A 20020-nucleotide genomic window follows, 5' to 3' on the forward strand; every position below is an offset into this window, starting at 1 on the left:
CTCCATTGGATTATGGAGGAGGTATATTGATGATATCCTCCTACTATGGACAGGAACAGAAGCCAGTCTTATACATTTCTTGGAATGGGTCAATACTCTGGATCCTTTTTTAAAGTTCACTAGCAACTACAGTAGGGAATCGATCGTCTTTCTTGATGTGGTAATCAAAATAGAGGGCACTACTTTTACGACTTTGACTCACCACAAACCTACGGCAAAAAACAATCTCCTGGACTTTAGGAGTTTCCACCCAAGACCTCTAAGGGAAAACTTGCCCTATGGCCAATTCCTTCGACTAAGAAGAAATTGTAGTAAAATTATTGACTACAAGGAACAGGCCAAGGAACTAACAAACAAACTAACACAAAGAGGGTACCCTAAAGGAATATTGAAAAAAAGCCAAACCAGAGCACGAAACCAACCTCGAGAGGGATTACTAGAGGACAATATAAGGACAACCACGGAAATACCACTGACATGTGTAACCACCTATAGCACCCTCTCAGACTCAGTGAAAAAATCCATTAATAAAAATTGGAGAACTATCAGCAGCAATTTCAGCAACTGGGAAAAACCGCTTTTTTCTTTTAAAAAAGGCAGAAGCATCAAAGATGCCTTGGTGCATACAAGACCATTAACAACCCCCAGTGCAAACACAGCAATCAGGTCTGTCACTGACGCTTGGCACCTTCCCCCAATCACAGGCCATTTTCCATGTACAGACTGTAGTGTCTGTCACCTGACCACTCACTCAAAACAACTCAATTTGGAACCAGGAAAAGTGTGGACACAAAAATCCCACACTAACTGTAATTCAACAAACGTAATATACTTGATCACATGTCCCTGTGCGAAACGTTACGTAGGGATGACCACCAGGAAGGTCAAGACACGCATCGGGGAACACCGCAGCAACATTAGATGCAAAAAAAAATCACCACCAAACTCAGTGAGCACTTCCTGCAAACCAATCACACTCCAAATGATATGACATGGACAGTGATCGAACAGGTCAACTGTATGAAAAACAGAGAAAATATTCTATTCGAAAAAGAGCAACGCTGGGTCTATCGCCTCAGCACCCATATAAATGGGCTTAATGATCAGATTCCGTGGACCAGTGTCCTGAAACATTAAACTTCTACCTTTCCTCTTGAATGCAGATACCATGATCACACATGTCAAGGGGCTTTTTCACATCCAGGGCATTTTGGACTCACTTGAAAACATCCTCATGTCTATAACCATGTCTATAACCATGTTACTTACTCTATTCAGACTTATGTGGTTTTATTCATCCCCATTGGAAATTTGGTAACTTTGGCTGGGCGTTGCGCATACCGCATCATACATATCCCAGCCACACTGTAATTTAAGCTTGTGTTCCACCAGAGCTTGAGTTTCAAGCCTCCCTGTCACCCCAGCCAATCCAGACGCGATTTGGCTATCGCTTCTCCCACCCTCCGATGTAAACAAAACAAGGCGAATTCCGCCCCTTTTCCAACTCGAGGCTTGCGTGTCTCACACAAGCCTCGCTTTCGAAATTACCCATGAGTCCACCGGACGCCCTTAATAACTAGGCAGTCCCGCCCTTCTCAAACTCGAGGCTTGCGTGTCACTGCAAGCCTCGTTTCCTAATTCTCTCGCGAGACCACGCGACCGACGCGAGCCCCTTACTTCCTCATTGGCTCAGCGTCCCTTGTGCTCCAAGCCTCGTTTCCAACCTAGGCGCCTGATTGGTCCACTCCCAGCCACCGCCCTACATACGCCTCGCTCGCCCACCGCAATGGATCCACGAGATCCAGCGAGGGTGAAGCTAGGTGCCGAGCGGGTGCCGAGCGTTGCGGGCGTAAGAGACCTTTTTGTGAAGACTCCATTCTAACCAGATAAGTAGAATGCTTGGAATTCTGCCAGTTCTAAAATCCTCCTCTGTGTGTATTTGTTTCCCTTTTTCCCTTAATTACAGGGTGTGCCATTGTCGCTCCCACCCCCCTCCTGTGTTCTATGGGGCGTGGATCTATTTCTTTACAAGTAAGGACATTTATCCTAGACTCTGTATCGAATGATTGTGTGCTTGGGTAATATATATACCACGGCCAGCAGTGTCACGGCGCTTTGGCACCGGGACACTGTTTCCTCGCATTGTCTTCCTTCGGGGTCCAATCCCTGACACCCCACTATAGGTAACAAGATATATCTTGTATTTCCTCACAAACAGACTTATAATGGTCTAGTCTGCTCTTTGAGCCACTGCTGCTATACCACATATATGCAACAGTTTGCGCTGAACAGTTTGAATCGGCGTTAGTTGAGGTCCCTCCACCTCGGATTATGGCATGATTTCAACTGCGCAACCAAGGCATACCGGCCACGGCCCTTGATATGTATGCAAGCACGTGTCGAGCCACAAAGTCACCCTTTATGGCCACTGTACATATGCACAATCCAATGACTCGATATTTCTGTGTTTATGTTTGTGTTTGTCTGTCTGTCAATTTTTCCTACAGACTCCTAGGTTCCTCACAAAAGAGGTAAAACCCCCACTACTTATGAGTTTGTTTTTCTTTTTCTTTGTGCACCAATTTTACACATAGTGCTATTTTTAACTTTCACGACCATTGGCAAGGCGGGCCTTAGCGTGCCCCTCCTGTCATTGGCACACTCTCTTACCGGTCCTGATGAAAGCCCAGTAAATTTACACACATAAATGGGCAGAAACATGTTGACCTTCTTTACAGGGTAAACACCAGTATAAAGTAATTGGCTAGTTTCCCTTCACATATCTTATTTTTAATATGTCAGGTTAACCAGTGAATAAAGCTTTTTTGGTACAACCTTTGACATTTTTAAACCTTATAATTTTTCACACTTCATCTTCACAAGAACCTGCTCCGCAGTCTCCTGGCGTCGCAGCACACCGGGGAGGTACTCGATCTCTCCCGGTGGACCCGATGATGAAGCATGTCACCACTAGGGTGAGTGAGGGTTTCCTGAAAAAATAGTGCGTTTTTTCTTGAATTTTGGTCCTACCATCGGATCACTAACAACTGGCCTCAGACTTCACGTGCGACACCCGTCTCTCTCTTTTTATACACCTTACCTGTATTGGTCACTCTTCTTTTGATTACTTGTCTTCTGCAGCAGAACATGTGTGAAGATTGTGCAGGAACTCTATGCCGAGGGCATTTTATATGAACTGATAGAACCAATCTCAAGACAAAGTTCAGAATGGGAGAAGATTGAAAACTACCTCCTGAAAGATATTCCATCTGCCTGGTGATTGGCTCAGGAGACGTGTCTATGCTTTCCCTTCAAATCCTAGAGCTCGAATGCTGCTCTGATGGTAAGTGATTTAACCACTTTCTGATCCTCAAAGGGAGAATGGGTTGACGTATTTACCAAGAAAAGCCTTCAAGGGTTTAGTATTTCTTTGACTGAGGGTGTAAAAGTGGCTAAAAACACTATAAATAAACTATAAAAAAACGATGGCATCCTTTGTTGGGTAGAGAACCTGCAACATCAGTGTTAACTGGACTTTTGGCAGTGGACCTGCGATAATCAGGGCAAAGCTTTTTCCTACGTGAACCTGTGGCATGCTATACAGAAAGCCTTTCCACAAAGTGGGGGGAGGCCACTTTTGGAGCACAGGTAAGGGAGTTGCAGAACCTTGAGAAAAGTAGGGACTGGAAGAAAATGCCAAGTGATGCCGTCAAAGACATGATCATGGTGGGCACATTTTAAATGTTTGTCACTGTTTTTTAGCTTATCACGATATACTAAAGAGTGGTTTAGACCCATTATTGCATCAAAGAATATAGTTTAAGCATCATGGTTTTGACTAGCAAGGAATGTTTTTTTAAGTACAATAGCATATTTGGTAGAATGCATGTTTATTTTTAAATAATGTATATAAAATATTAAAAGTCTGTTGATTTTGGTTTTGTTTTATGTTGTAGATAATTGCCAATGTCCCCAAGATGAAGGACCAGGGAGATCTGAAACGCATTGGAGATTTTGAACAGTAATGGAACAATTAAGATTAACAGTTAAAACAATCAATCTGACAACACATTTGTATTATCATCATAAAATGTGTTGAAGACTCATGATGAGAAGCGTTTCATGAGAACATCTAAAAAGCGATAAACTAATTTTCATATATTTTGAGTCACGTTGGTTTATTTAGGATAAACAGAGTCCCTGAGGATTGACAGAGTGCCTGTGTCAGTCCTGAGGCGGAAAGCCGGGACCTGTGTGCGTGTTGTGCATTTCGATCGCGCTGTTTTTAAAATTGCACTTGTTATTTTTATTTTGCACTGAGCTGTTTTAATAGTGTGAAATTTGGGACTTCTGCAATATTCTGCCGATCTACCATAGGTCTTACTTAGGCTTGCATTCACTGACCGATTAACCTGGTCTCTGCCCTCTCTCGCCCCATTGCAGCCGATTAGGCGCTGCCGAGGGGCCTATCCTTGCAGCCACCATCTTGGGTGAGGAGCAGGCGAGCTGACTAGTGCTTGGCCCCTCCCGCCCTTGTTGCTATAAAACACCCACTTTTTCGCAGACACCAATTGACAGAGTGTCTGTGTTAGTCCTGAGGCGGAAAGCCGGGACCTGTGTGCGTGTTGTGCATTTCGATCGCGCAGTTTTTAAAATTGCACTTGTTATTTTTATTTTGCACTGAGCTGTTTTAATAGTGTGAAATTTGGGACTTTTGCAATATTCTGCCAATCTACCATAGGTCTTACTTAGGCTTGCATTCACTGACCGATTTACCTGGTCTCCGCCCTCTCTAGCCCCATTGCAGCCGATTAGGCGCTGCCGGGGGGGCCTATCCTTGCAGCCACCATCTTGGGTGAGGAGCAGGCGAGTTGACTAGTGCTCGGCCCCTCCCGCCCTTGTTGCTATAAAACACCCACTTTTTCGCAGACACCGATTGACAGAGTGCCTGTGTCAGTCCTGAGGCGGAAAGCCGGGACCTGTGTGCGTGTTGTGCATTTCGATCGCGCTGTTTTTAAAATTGCACTTGTTATTTTTATTTTGCACTGAGCTGTTTTAATAGTGTGAAATTTGGGACTTCTGCAATATTCTGCCGATCTACCATAGGTCTTACTTAGGCTTGCATTCACTGACCGATTTACCTGGTCTCCGCCCTCTCTCGCCCCATTGCAGCCGATTAGGCGCTGCCAGGGGGCCTATCCTTGCAGCCACCATCTTGGATGATGAGCCGGCGAGCTGACTAGTGCTCGGCCCCTCCCGCCCTTGTTGCTATAAAATGGCTCCTCCTACAAGGGAGCGCAGCGACCGGGCGCAGCGGGCGTGCCGACGGGGCGCCGAAGGTGCCCCAAAGGTAAGCCTGTATGCGCCCGTCCTCGCCAGTCCTCCGCCTCCCGCCAGGGATGCTGCCCCTGTTATCTCGGCGCGGACTACCTACTCGAGAAACCTGTTGCTGAACATTCGTCAGCAAACCTGTTATAGTGACTGCTCACCCTTGCACCCGCTATGTGGCCCGTATAGGTGCCCCTGCGGGAAATTGGCACTTGATCTACCATTACATATAAATACCCCCCCTGCGTCCCTGCCCCAGCGACATCTCAAGATTCTGCAACTTAATGTTAGGTCGCTGGTCAAACATCATGCGGAAATCCGTGACCTCATCTCTGACGAGGCACTGGATATCTTTTTTATGACAGAGACCTGGCTCCACGAAGAAGCAATGGTCGAGCTTAACTTAGCCCTCCCTCCAGAATACTCTATCTATACGAGTAACCGTAACACCAGAGGTGGTGGCATAGCTGTAATAACAAAATCCTGCTATCCGTGTAAATGGACCAAGATGATGATAGAAGGCTGTGAAAGCGCTCACTTCAGCATCTCGGTTAGCCATCACTTTACCCTTACAGGTTTACTGATTTACAGATCTCCAGGAAATTACGCTACCTTTAGGAAAGCTCTGCCAGAGGCCGTTGGCTCCCTTGCGATGGGATCGGCTAACTTTAACATCTTCGGCAACCTAAATCTTCATTTCGATCTTTTCCGGACCCCGACTATCGGTAGCCTGCTCGCCGACTTAGCGGTGTTCCAGCTCCGCCAGGTGGTCACTAGTTCCTCTCATGTGGGAGGCCATATTTTGGATCCCATATTTACCAACATACCAACGGCCACTATCCAGACACCGCTCCCGATAGCATGGTCGGATCACCTGTTGGTGGAACTATCTCTCCAAGTCCCGGTCCCTTCTAATAAGAATATCGATAGAGTCGTTCTCAAACGTCCATGGAGGAAGTTGAAGCTTGAAGAGTTCCATCGACTCCTCAAAGAAAGCCCCATTGGTCCCTTTAAGGATGTTGAGTCTGGCTATGACTCCTTCTGTGACTGGATCACCCGGGCACTTGACTCACTGGTGCCTGTTACCTGGAGCAAATGCCGCACCCTTGAACCCAGTCCTTGGTATAACGATGCCTTGATGGTCTTGAAGAAATCCTGCAAAAAGGCTGAGAGAGACTGGAGAAAAAATTATGACTCAGGGGAAAAAGCACTGTACATAGCTAAGGTAAAAACATATCATAAAGCTATATGCAGGGCTCGGGCCACATATTATTCCAATGAGATCAAATGCAGTTCCAACCCCACTAAACTGGTCTTTAAGATTCTTAAAGACCTTATTGCTAAGAGAGCCCCATTATCTGAGGTTTCTTCAAACTCGCACTGTGAGGATCTGCGCCAACTTATTAATGCCTCATTCACCTCTGCCACAGTCCCCACCAAATGGAAACAAGCCTTTGTAACCCCGATCCTGAAGAAGCCTTCACTGGACCCGAGTAAACCGGAAAACTACCGACCCATCTCCCTGCTCCATTGGGTTGCTAAGGTGGCTGAAGCCTATGTCAACGGCATACTCACTAAACATCTCCAGACTAACAACGTTCTGGATGCCTCCCAGAACAGGTTCCGGGCAGGTCACAGTACCGAAACCGCCCTCCTTGCTATGACAGAACATCTGAGATCCGTGCTTGACTCCGGTCAAACAGCGGCACTGGTTCTTCTAGATCTTAGTGCCGCCTTTGACACGGTTTCACAGGCGGTCTTGCTTCATCGCCTGGAGGAGGCTGGGATCTCGGGTCTTGCCCTTCACCGGTTTAGATCGTTCCTGGCAGGAAGATCGTTCCGGGTAGCCACACCTCCCTTCCAGTCCCAGGACTATCCTGTTGAGAAGGGAGTGTTTCAGGGGTCAGCGCTGAGCCCCACGCTTTTCAATCTTTACGTGCAGCCGTTAGCTGCTGTCGCCAAGCAGTGGGGCCTGACTTTGGTCTCTTATGCTGATGACACGCAGCTGGCGGTTGCACTCTCTGGGGACTCAGACCATGAGGCCTTAAGGTTCAGGGATGGTCTGGCGGCTGTGGCCGGCTGGATGTCAGCTAATTATCTCCAGCTGAATGCCAACAAAACGGAGGTCATGATTGTTGGCAAGAACAGCCAATTGTGGGGAGAACAGTGGTGGCCCCCGGTGTTGGGTCCAACACCCATACCGGTGACTGAGGTGAAAAATCTGGGAGTCTGGCTTGACCCCTCCCTCAGTTTCTCTAGCCACACTAAAAAAGTGGCAGCAACTTGTTTTGGCATTTTGCGTGGTCTTCGACCAATCTTGAAAAATTTTTATGCACCCACTAGGCAGCTTATGATTCAGGCCACCATAATGTCCCGGCTGGACTATGCCAGCTCTCTCTTGTTGGGGGGCTAACCTAGCGGAAGTCACCCGGCTGCAGCGCATACAGAATGCTGCGGCTAGGGCCTTGGTAGGCCTACCCAGGTTTTGCTCTGCGAGGGAGACCATCCGGAAACTTCACTGGCTCCCAATGATCCAAAGGATTCAATTTAAGACGCTATGCCTGTCCTTCAAAATCCTTAAGCAAGGCACCCCTCCTGACCCCCTATGTTCCTTCCCGCTCTTTGAGATCTAAGGGACAAGGCTTGGTTGCAGTGGCACGCTTCAAACGCTGTAGAATAGGAGAGCGGTCCTTCCGCTATTTAGCGGCGAAGCTCTGGAACTCATTACCCAACCACATCTGTGCCCTGAATGATCTTATCTCTTTCAGGAGGTCGGTTAAGACCTACCTTTTCCCACCCAGTACTTAGGTCCTGTCACTTTTCTGCAACTTTTTTCAGCTTCCGTCTACTCTCTCTGACAGCTGGTTCTTTGTTGATCACAGCGCCGGGACGCCCCTTTGCTGGGGCAGCTGCGCGCTATAGAAGTCCGATTAACATAACATAACATAACATAAAACGTTCATTGGTAGCATCATTTGCCAGTGCACCTGAGGACTGTTCTCATGGGAGTGAAAGTGTCTTTGGTTAGAGGACGCAGCCAGTAAGCATGGCCAGAGTTTAGGAACTTACTTACAATTTAAAAAATCACATAGTGCATAGTGCATCGGAGCTGCAACATTTGTAAGGTCAGGATTTTGAATATTGTGATGCTTCATATAAATTTGTATATCATGATGTCAGACACAGCTGAGGCCTCTCTTTCATGCAGATTTATAAATCCAGTATCCAACACTAATCAATCAAGAAATACTCAGCCTTAGAGGACTAATGGGCATCTCGTAATACCTTACAACCTTCAATGCCTTACACTCTTTATGTCCTAGACATTATACTGGCCATACATCACATCAGAAGAATAATGTATTGCATGAACAACATTGGCGGAATTATGATTTGTCATGATTAACAATTGGGTAGTTATGTTTCAATATATGAAGACTTCTGAACTGGGGGGCTTATTTACAAGAAGCCTGTGTCCAGACCATCACTTTTTTTGACGTTCCGATGGTGCAGACTTCTCAATCATATCTATGAGGTGACGCAAACGCATGGCTTCATAGTTATGGAGTAATTTAAGGCGCCTAAAGGGCTGCGTTGCCTTACTCGGCGTCAAGGAGGCGTTCCACAGGTGTTGCAGTGGATGACTATGGATTTTGACGCTTCCACAGATTTACAAAATCACATAAACGTGGGGCAGTGTCACAACCTTATGCCTCCCCAGAGCAGGCATAACAAATGCTTTCATTTCTCCTTGTTATTTCCTCTTTTAATTTGTGTTGTAATTTTCAGCACACATGGAACAAGGAAAACACCTCCATGGATTATTTTTGTTCAGGACAGGTGTCCCTTCCTGCACAATCAATCCTGCCAACAGCACAGACATCCATGCATCGTGGTGCATGGGTGCCTTTGCTGGTGCTAGGCACCAAATTGTGTGCCAGCACTAGCAGAAAGGACAGTAATGCACTGTATCTCATAAATATAGTGCATAAATATAATGCATTCCTGCCCATTGCAGTGTAAGCAGCTATTGTGCAGCACGGTGAAATAATTCATAATTGCAAGTCGAACATTCAAGATGGAGAAAAAAAGGGCTATTTGGTTGTGGTGGTAACAGGAGATGGACCTGGTTGCATCAAGTAACCCAGTCTGTAGTGGGATCCCGCTGTACACTGTAACCACAGATTCTAATACTATCTGTAGATCTTGTTAGAAGACCACAGTGACGGAATTTCTAACTTAGATAGCTTACAGTTTAGTAATAAGGGTAATTCATAATTGCTATTCCTCTAAATGAAGAAATAATTAAAGCTATCCATGATAAATGTTCTCCCATATCAGAAGCAATATACATCATATTAAAATGAGAAAGAGTTTGCATCATGTTGGAAACGGAAAGACAGTATTTTGAATAAAAACAACTGTTGTTTGTCTAGATGAAAAAAAACAGCAAGCAGATGAATTTTTGCTGTGTTGCAGGAACAGAATGGGTCTGAAATACATACATGCATCATTTTTCCTGCTTAAAAGAGGAAACATGCTACAAGAGTAAAAACTACTGTTTTACAAAAAACGCAAAACAATATTCAGAAAACTGAAAAATATCCTGGTTTGGGGAAAATGTACCATCTTGCTGACCCATAAAGCGAGAGGATCAAGGGCCTGATTAGAAGTGGTTTAGAAATTACTTTCCCTAAGATTAGGAAAGTGTGGAAATCCTAGGCAAAAAAGGAACATGTCTATAGTAATATAGGACTCTGATTTGTATGAACAAGAATATGGATTATGTTCCTCCTTCTCCAATCAGGAATCAAGGTATAGAAGACAAACCACTGTAGCATGTGGTCACTAAAGAGGAGTCAATATGTGCTATTTTCTGTTATGATTAAAAAGCCACCACACATATACATTCTGCTATTCTAACAAAATTGTGGCATGTCCACAACAGTTCTGATTATTTTCCTATAGGACCTCTAAATAAATGGAAACATAACAAGTAACTATAACTGCACTTCAGACATTGGTGAAAAATGAATTTGCTGCATTTTGAGTTGCTCCAGTTTGCTTGATATGTAGTGTGTAGAATGACTGCTAAAAGTAACGATCACAGAGATCTAATCAGGAACTAGAATAGCAAAATAGCTCATAAGATGTATCAGCAATGGAATACATGCTAAACTAAACAAATCAGCGCTACAATCTTTCATTCCCCTGTGCAGCAGGCTGAATTTATAGATCAAAAACAGTTCTCTTCTGTACTGCTACAATTCTAAAACTAGAGAACACCCCCCCTGTGATTTTAGTATGTGAAAAATAGGATGTGCTGTGCAATTCTTTTGAGTTCTCATCAATCTTGAAAATAGTTACCTTATTGAAGGAGCTATACTGAGCTGAACTTCATTACTCTCTTCAAGATCATAATTCATGAAGCTTGACTCTTTCAACTCAATCATTTAATCAGTGAAATATGGGGTTCCGCAAGGCTTTATCCTTTCTCCTAACAGGTTCGATTTATATGTGGAACAAAAGGCTACAATGCTTGAAATTCTGAGACTTTGGGTCGCAAGTCTAATATCAAGAGAGGGTCCATTTTTATGGATTGGGCAACTGAGGGTGACAGGTATTCGGCAATTGGATATTTCTATCAGTCAAGGAAAAATGTTGGAGATGTCGGACTGTAATGAACAACAAGTTATAGAGGACAACATTAAAAATACATAAACAAAGCATTAGGAAATTTTGCTGGGATGATTACTGAATCCATTGATAAACAAATTGAAACCTTTATGGCCCAGTTTAGGACAAAACGTAGGGGAAGCTACAACTTCCCCCGTTTTGAATGTTACTGATGGGGCAACCTTTAGTGCTTGGGTAGGGTCAGAGAAAGAGAAGATCAGAAGATGTATCTTCTGATTTACCATGCAAAGTGAAAATTGTGAAAAGCAGTCAGCACACAGAATGGATAATGTGACAGGTATCGTTGATGGGCAGATCAAAGGCCCAAAAAAGTTCCCAAAAGCAGTGAGTCAGGTAGGAGCACAGAGGATGCAGAAATTAATTTTTCATGTTCCTATGATATTGATTCAAATGATGATGTGATCGAAGTAAAGCAACTTATAATGTTGCAGGTAAGGCTACTCAGGAAAAAACAAATTTTACATTTCAGTACTCAAATGTTTGAGCCTTTTCTGATAAAGCATCCATTGTCCCCTGAATGGTTTCGTTCTCCTTGTTTTGTGCAGTATATGGCATATTCATGGTGAAGAGAAATACCAAGGAGGGGAGAACGAGAGTAAGGGCTGACTTCCCAAGACTGACTTTACCTGATAAAATTGTAATGATGCCAGAATTAGAGGCAAAGGTTTTGGGGTGTATAAGTAAAGGTGGCAGAGATCCACAACAAGATCTGGACAGATGCTTAAGGTCATGGCAGTACTAACTTCTGAATATCACTGGCCTGTCACCAAGATTTTTGAGAGGGAAGAGAGGTATATGTTAATGAAGGCAGTATGGATCCAGAGGAATTGCACTAGTGGGTGCTGCATGAAATCTGTCTTCTGGGAAATGCAAATTTGGCTTTGTCAAATGAGAGATGCTGATCGAAATAGACCATAAATTAATTGAACATTCTAATGGGAAAGGGAACCATCTCAAGGTTGTCTTTTTAGAGATAACTTTATTAAAACCATGACTAGATTTGTGGGTGCTTTAAGTTCAATACACAATTCTCAGAAGGACATTAAAAAGTGTTTTGGTGCTAGAGTTTTTAAAAGGGGTGGGAGAACGCGGGATCGGTTCACAGCCAGGAACAAAATACATCTAGACCCTTTACGAGCAGAGGAATTAGGCCTTTTGGGCAGAACCCTTATTGGTTGAGAAAGTTGCAGAGGTTTTTACCACAAAGACAGTGAATAAGAGGGACATCTTCAAGAGGAGAAAGATGCCAGGAAGGGAGTTCAACAGGTAAGTGTAGCACAAGACCATTTAGATATCCCAATAAACCTGGGTTGCACACTAGCCCACGTTTTTGAGAACAGGATGAAGGTAACATAGGATCCTTGGGTTTTAGAGACTGTAAGGTGATTCACAATAGAGATTGTAGATTTACCATGTCAAAATATAGTACCTCAGGAGTTTTTCTTCTTGGAAGAGGAAAGAATATTGGAAAACAAGCAAGTGGAAGTCCTAGCTGCAAAAGGAGAGATACTAGAGGCAAAGGCAGGGTCGCTAGGGTTTGTAAGGACATATTCTTGGAGGACAACAAATACAAGGATATGTGTCTGGTGGTTTTGTGGTGAATACTGCGCACACGAAGCTAAGATAACCAAGGGGGGAATCAAAAAGACTAGGAAGAAATTAGGGAGATTCATATAAAAAGAAGAAATAACATTGAAAATGTTGGCATCAATTTTAGGTTTACTTTCAACATCAATACACTCAATATTCCCAGGCCCTTTTTACTATCAGGTGCCAAAGATATGAAAATGAAATATCTGAGATTGAATTGGCTATACTCACAGAGTTTATTTGTGGATCAGGAGTCAATGGAGGAGCTGAATTAGTGGCTAATAAATGTGAATACTTGGAATTGCAGGAATATTTTTGAGAAACGTGGGAGATATCGATAGAGTTGAATGAGCATTTGGACGGATGTGGCATAAGATGTGGAGTACTATCTGCAGGTGGACGTTGGACGGTTCAAGAGAAGAACTTGCACATCAATTGTTTAGGGTTGTAAGCAGGTTTGTTTGCAGTCGGTAGCTCACACAGGACAAGGTAAAGTGGTATGTATTGTTTCATATGGACAACGTGCCAGCATTGAGATATAAGAACAAAATGGGGGGCTCTCAGTCGAGGATTAGCAGATCTTGCAAAGGTGTTTTAGGGTGACTGTTTGACCTGAAGAATATCGTTTTTGCTTACTCCATTATTTCTGGGTAAGGCAATGGTGTAGTAGTTTGGCTTTCAAGAAACTTCAGGGATTCAAGCAATTGAAATTTGGAAAGGAACAGCATTCTGAGGATAAATGACATTTGGGGTCCATTCAAAGTGGATTTTTGTGAACATACTGAATTGTGAGTTACTGATGTTCTTGAGTTTGACACTGGAGAAGGAAGACTTAGAGCTTGATTCACAAAGTTAAACTTACACTTTTGTGTAAGTTTAAGTTTGTTTTGGAATTCACAAACTCAGATTAAATAGTAAGTTTATGACTGCAGAGGCTCTACAGTCAGGGCGGAAACCTCCGCACATAAAATGGTACAACATGGCTATCTTTTTATGTGTGGAATTCCCCGCCCCAACTGTGGAACCTGTGCAGTCATAAACTTACTTTTAAATTGGAGTTTGTGAAATCCAAAAGAAATGTAAACTTTAACAAAAGTGTAAGTTTACTTTTTGTGAATCAGGCTGTGTGTGTGATTGGGTGCCTGACAGAATATGAAAGCAGGACTGCATACTTAAGAGGAAATGATTGAACACAGATACTGATTTCTTATATAGCTCCACACAGACCAGTTTCGCTTGCAACATTCGCAAGCTTTGTCAAGGAATTAATAAGTGAAGCAGGTGTGGAAGACAGTGAGTTTTGGGTACATTCAGTCCAAAAACGTCTGCATCTAAACATTTGTGATGGATGGAAGTTTGCAGGATCTTTAGAGAGCAGCAAATTGGTCAAATAAAATAATATTTATGTTATTTCAAGTCAGTGGTGAGTGCAATAGATAATGTTTAATCAGGGCTTTGAATTTAAATAATGTTAGCCACGGTTGCTTGACTTAAAATGCAGATTTTCGACAGCCTCGCAGGCAGAAAATCTGGACTTCATTTTTAAAAAAATTGGATTATATTCCACAAGCTTCAAGAGACATTTAAGTTTAATTGAGTGATTCATCATGTTTGCAGCATTTTAAGATGGATGAGTGCATGTTCCTGAACCTTATAATTCTTCAGAATGTTTTAGAAGTTCTACGGGGCATATTATCAAGGACCTGTGTTAAAATTATTGCCGTTTTATCGGCAGGAAACTGCCGATAAAACAGCGATAATGGGCTTGATAATATGCTCTTGTTAATTCCCATAGAAGCCCATGTTCTGGTGTTAACATGGGCGTCTATGGGAATTAACAAGGGCGTATTATCAAGCCCATTATAGCCGTTTTATCAGCAGTTTCGTGCCGATAAAACAGCGATAATTTTAACACGGGTCCTTGATATTATGCCCCCAAATTCTTTCTATTGTTGCTACTGTGAGTGGGACAATAAAAGGATATTAGGTAATCTTATTCTCTGTATCTTTAATAAAATACAGATTTTCTACCCACCAGGCTCTGGTAGATCTACATCGTCATTTAAGCAACCTTTTACTGTAATACCATATGAAAACTAAAGATCTAAAACATAATATTCTGAGTTACACAGACAATGTAGATTGTGGCAGCATAGAAGGCACTCCCAAATTAGTTTACTGTGGGGTGATATAGGAACCTTAGCTTTGCTTTGAAATCTTCACTCAAGTCAAGATGCAATCCCCCTTTGATAATATTGTCTAAATATTATTGTCAACTCATTCCATTTTACCTGAGCAGAGTAGATATGCAAATTAAACATGGGTTTGAATTCTAAAATGCAACTTTCACTCATAAATTCAACGTAGGTGACCAAAACAGCCAGTTTGTGAATGCTAATGATCTTCTTTGTTAAACTGATGTCAGGGGTGGATATGTGATTTTTTTCTCTGTGTGCCTACCAGGTTAACATCCACACATGCATGTACCTTTGTGGGAATTCACATAATTATTGCAAATAGTTTTCCACACAAGAATTCCATTCAAATTTACCTACGCAAAAATCAGAATTAAGAGCATTTCCAGGCTAAATTATGCATGTGACACCTCCGGACATATCCTAAGACATTTTGATTGGTGTTAAATAGCACAATGCTTGGCGCCATCACCTTTTACCACTGTGTAATAAAAGCAGATTTGTTAAAGTGGTAATATGTAACAAGAATGTGGTTGGCCGTTAAATAAAAAAACTCAACAAAGATATAATGATACAACAGTACAAAAACAGTGCCTAGTATTTCATTCACACAAATCCAGAACTACAAAAAAGCAATGCAACACAACAAAACACTCAGCAAAAGCACAATATAACATGATAACCCCAGCAACACAATGCAAAAACTCACCAACAAAATACATTGGCAATGCAAGACCACAATCACAAAACATTAACACACCAACACAATATCCAAACAAAACAACAAACACCCTAAAAACATACCAGCACAAACATTATGAAAATAAAACATAAAAAACACATAACAAAACAACAAAGTATTATATCATCACAAATCTCCATGATACAACAAAGCAGAAAACATTACAACATAACACAATACAAGGAAACTGTGTTTTGTGGGTTGTATTAGGTTGTGCTGTGTTGATGTGTTGTTTTTGTGTGTTATGTGTTTTGTGTTGCACTTTAATGTGCTGCACTTGTGATGTATCTTTGTATTGGTGTACTTTGTTCTTGTTTTATGTTGTGTTGTTATTGGTTTGCATTTCATTATATTTGTGATGCATAGAGGCTGTGCATATAGTGATTTGTTGTTTTTGTGTTGGATTACTGTGTGTCTTATGGCAATTCAATGTGTTTATGTGTTGTACTGAGGTTATATTGTTATTGTTTTGAAATTGTAATGTTCACTACTGTTTTGTTTTGTATCGTGCTAAGTCTTGACATGTTTTGTTGTCTTGTTGTTTTATTCAGTTTAGGAATTGCGTCCTGTTAAGTTCTGCAGCTTCTTTGCATACTTTTACAAAGCTGGTAGGATTCCAAATAAAAACTGCACATTCCTGTAAAGTTCAAAGCAATCATTTATCACTGTGAAAGGTGATAACATAACACTGCTTCAGCTTTTTTGCTACTGAATACATTAAATACCCAAAACCATGGCCTGTATCATTCTTAAATTAGCACTTACAATGCTCACCTTATGTAATTCACCACAGGTTACTTAATATCGGTGTGGGGCAGGTATTTCTCCATAGGGAACATATGTCCACATAGAGGAACAAAACGTTGAATGAGTGATGCATATTTAGGGAAGAACTATGCAGGCAGATGTGTTTAACTAGTGGAAACATTGCCTGAATATATTTAAAATATTTCATTGTGAAAGAAATGTAACTTTATCATTATGGATTTCCTTGAGCTATCGTTGGACTTTTATGTGAATCATTTGGAAGTCAAAAATGTTCACCAAACAGAGGAAGTATTAGGGCAGAACTGAACCTACAGGTTTTAAGACCTAGCTTATTGGATCGTGACCAATGTGTGGGTACATATGCACCAGTTATAACGTTTTCTGTTTGTTAATGACTTTCACAAAGGATGATAGGTTTAGAGAAGCATATATAAATGCAATGGTGGGAGTATTCAAAGGCTCTTCTAACTCTACCATTCCGATAACAGTCAAGATGTTAATGTGTAAGACTACAAGACAATAAACAGGCACAGTGCTTCCATTGTTAGACAGTAATCTATCCCACATACTATTTATTTTTAATGCTAGTGAACGACATTTACTGAACCTGTAGTTGCGCATCGCCATAATTTCCTACATACTTTTAAATTTTTAAGTGAAATGGAGATCAACTTAGAAGAGTGTGGTGCAGCAGAGGTTATACCTTAAATATCAATTAATTATTGAACAAAATATAAATATAATTACCACTATGTGTTCCAAAAATCTCTAAATTCTCCCTCAGTTCCTTTACAACTGGTGCCCGCAAACTTTGCAGCAAAATCCCTTGGAATTTTAGGTGCCAACTAAAACACTCACCTACTCCCAATATTTGCAAAATGCTATGCCCATTTCTTTTTTGAGGCTGAGGGAACAAAGGCAACACAACCCTACTGCTAATGATTCATATTATGAGCAGGCTAAGAGTTCAGTATCTGACTAAGACACAGAAGTTAATGTTAGAAAAAGACACTTCTGGAAACCAATCATAGTCTTTTTGTATGCTTTCGGCTTCAAACATTCTCACAACTTTCTTTCCCACGGGGCGCTAGGTGGCGCCAGACCAAGATGGCCGCACTGTAGTGAGGCTCTCGCCAGATCGAGCCTTTGACCGATCCTGCTGACCATCCTGACCGGGGATACCAGTTCTGTTTCCCCACCGTGGTGACCGCAGCGCTTTCCTGCACTCAGCGGTGCCAGCAGCGTCGTCATCGCCCGCCTGGAGGCGGAGATATCGGCGGATTTGCTCGGAGGCGGCTCGGGCTGTCTACCAGTGACCCGCCGCTCCGGGACTGACTGGCCAGGAAACTCCGGGGATTTGCGGCCTAACCGGAGCTGCGGACATAACAACTGCGGTGCACACGATCATCCGCCGCTACCTCTGCGCCTGTCTTTTGCTGCATGGGGGCCTCCATGCATTGAAGGTGAGCCCTTCCTCTTACCGCCGCGTCCTGGGAGTGACTGCGGGCGGCCGCTAACGGCGGAAAAAGGCGCGAACACGGCCATTGGCGGCGGAGCAGATTTCGGCGAGCAGTGCCAGGACGCACTATCTGGAGCCGCTTCCCACACTACTTTGGGACTGTGGAGGTGCCGATAAGGCTGGGACAAAGCTGAACTCTTGAAGGGAGTAGCCATATATCCTGCGCTGTAGTGCACTGAAACTACGCTAGTCCCACCTGCTATTTCTGACCCTCCCGCCGCCCTCACAGCACTGTGGTTTAACTGCCGGCTCCCTTAGGGCTGTGGACTCGATCATGCTGCTGGAGTGACCCTGCATGCATTTCATACGACGCTCTCTGCACCCGCCTGCTCCCCTGAAGCGTCCTTCCTGCCTTTCAACACACGAGGTGCACTGCCTGGAGGTTGTCAGCACACCGGCCCAGAGAGCACAACGTTCCCAGCGCACACTGACAGGGCGCGGAGGCCGCCTCACGGATCCTTCGCATGCCTACGTGACCTTGCCCACCGGCTACGTTGAACATCGGCACAGGGCCGGCGATATCTGCCCAAAACCACTTGCTCTGCTATGAGACGCAGCCCGTGACGAGATCTGGCCCCCCTTACAGGTACTGTTTTCCTGGCTGCTCTTCGGGTTGCTCTACTGTTGTGGTCCGCACAGGGAGACCCTGGCTGATGTGTTGATGGGCGGATTTAGCTAATGTTAATTGATTCTCCTGCGGCACCGGTGGCTGGGGAGACATTGTTCACTAGCCCTGCCTCACTACTTTGGGCTCGTGAGCCGAAGAATTCCAAAAGACGTCACCTCTGATCTACACTGCGCCCATAGTGCCACCTCCACAAGTGTTCTTTCTCGCCCTGCCACTCCGCCTTGTCACATAGACGCTACTTCGCGTCGCCACACACTGGCTGCTCCTATCACGCCGGCTGCGCGTGCACCGAGTCACGACATGGGCCGCAATGACGCCAAGCAGACCAAAATACCGTTTGAATCTAAGCGGGCCTCCAGAACCATGCACGAACCCGCAGGTAGCCCTCCTGCCCGTGGACCACCGGGGGACGACTGGAAAGCCTTGCTGCTGACCATGCAACAGAGTCTGACAAGCATTGACGCCAAGGTTGACACGATCAATACTCGCATGGACAGTGTGGTTACCAAACTGGAACAGCACGACACCAGACTCAAGGAAGCAGAAGATAGAATATCAGATCTGGAAGATGGATCCACCACGAACGCCAGGCAGGTGACCCAAATGGACAGGCTCTTAAAAATCATCGCGGAGAAAAACGAGGATTTAGAAGCCAGGTCCAGGCGCAACAACATCCGCGTCCTGGGCCTTGCAGAATCCACCAACACTGGGAAAATGGAGGTGTTCATTGAAAATCTGGTCGTCGAACTCTTTGGTAAGGAGTCGTTCTCCTCGCACTTAATAGTGGAGCGAGCCCACAGATCCTTGGCCGCACGCCCGCCGCCAGGTGCCCAACCTCGCCCCATCATAGCGAGATTCCTCAATTATAGGGACCGGGACACAGTGCTCCGACGAGCGAGAGAGATTGGCACGGTGAGTTATGGTAACACTACACTCTCATTTTTCCCGGACTTCACCCAGGCAGTGCAGGAAGCCAGAAGGAAATTCATAAGGGTAAAGAAAAAGCTCCAGGATCGAGAGATGACATACGCCATGTTGTACCCGGCTAAATTAAAGATTTCCTATGGGGGCAAACAGCACTTCTTTCAAAATCCTCAACAGGTGGAGGACTTTCTTAAGCACCACAGGGCGGACGAAACCAGAGGAGGCGCTGAATCCCATCGCTCCAGATCCACTTCGCCTATGAACCAGCAGGAATAGTCCATATTCACAGTGACCGCTCCGAGGACAAGAAGTGGTGACGGACTAGAAGCCTACACCACGGTGAGATACATATCGATAATGTTGCTTGACTTGGTATACATATTTGGCAGGCTCGATCGCCCACCTCCGTCCCACGCCGAGAAACCGGGTCTTTGCCTGGTTCCAAGTGGGTGCGAGTAGGGAGGTGGATGGCAGGTTTGGTGCCCCTAGTGCGGTACCCCAATGGGCGAGCCCCAAACCCCCCCTTCTTGTGATAGAAAGGAGGGATACGTGACATTTCTAGGGTTTTTAAGTTGGGGGATGGGAGGGATAATGGGGATTGGGTGGGTTCAGAATGCCCGGCTAGTTGG

General features: G+C 44.0%; 1 protein-coding gene across 1 annotated transcript in view; it reads right to left on the bottom strand.

Annotated features, from left to right (window-relative positions):
* The window catches only part of DNAH9 (dynein axonemal heavy chain 9), a 1695107-nt gene that overhangs the window by 341696 nt on the left and 1333391 nt on the right, over positions 1–20020 (bottom strand). The window lies entirely within an intron of this gene.

This window comes from Lissotriton helveticus, chromosome 7 (genome assembly GCF_964261635.1).
Source record: "Lissotriton helveticus chromosome 7, aLisHel1.1, whole genome shotgun sequence".
In the NCBI taxonomy this organism is placed as follows: Eukaryota; Metazoa; Chordata; class Amphibia; order Caudata; family Salamandridae; genus Lissotriton; species Lissotriton helveticus.